Here is a 795-nt window from a genome sequence, read left to right on the forward strand (position 1 = left end):
TTCTCGTTTTATACAATTCGATTCAATTGTATATTCCCTGCCCTAGTCTCTTTTGCTTTTCTCCCTTTCTCGTTTTTTACAAATTCAAATTGTATATAATCATCCTATACACTTATAATTATACAATTTGTTTTATATACTTCTTTTTATACACTTCTACAATTCTTTGCAAGTCTCTTTCTCTTTCTCGTTTTATACAATTCGCTTCAAATTGTATATGTATAGCGAATTATACATATATATGTTTGCTATGGAGTGCAATTATGCAAACTTTGTTATAACATACAAATATGAATTTTATGTTTGCTACGTGAAAGTTGCCTTTTTTTTATATTTTTTATAATATATAAGATTTGACATTTTTGGAGTACTTCAAAATATTCAATAGCAACCAATTTCATCAACCATCAATCGCCAAGGAATAAGGATGCAGTGCAGCGTATGGTTCCTCTCATCACTTGAGGTTTCCGTTTCGAGTCCTGGGTATGAAAAAAGTCATTGGTAGGAAAGCTTCCCCCGAATGGGCTCTACGCAGCGAGAATCCAGATTAATCGAGCTCCAAGGAAGTAACCAGACACCAAATGGAAAACCCTTAAAAATGAAAGACAACCAAGTTCATCCAATCCAGACTTCAACAATGTCAATGGATTTGCATAGCTACAACATATATAACACAGAAAAAATGTGCGGAAACACTACATTCAAACGCATAGATCAGTAAAAACTCATGAAACGAAACACCCTCCATATTGCAATTAGTGACTAAACTACATAGTAATAAGCATGAAACGTCCC

The 795-nt window shown here is 33.5% G+C and overlaps 1 protein-coding gene across 2 annotated transcripts in view; it reads right to left on the reverse strand.

The window, feature by feature from the left end:
- Nucleotides 1–248: 248 nt before the first annotated feature.
- The window catches only part of LOC107021406 (probable GTP-binding protein EngB), a 6,403-nt gene continuing 5,856 nt past the window's right edge, over nucleotides 249–795 (reverse strand). The window contains exon 11 of one of the 2 annotated variants that reach the window (XM_015222065.2): nucleotides 249–591. The gene's annotated coding sequence lies outside the window, so the exon portion shown is untranslated. The remainder of the gene's footprint in view (nucleotides 592–795) is intronic. The other variant, XM_027917443.1, reaches the window with a different exon arrangement.

This window comes from Solanum pennellii, chromosome 6 (assembly GCF_001406875.1).
Source record: "Solanum pennellii chromosome 6, SPENNV200".
NCBI lineage: Eukaryota > Viridiplantae > Streptophyta > Magnoliopsida > Solanales > Solanaceae > Solanum > Solanum pennellii.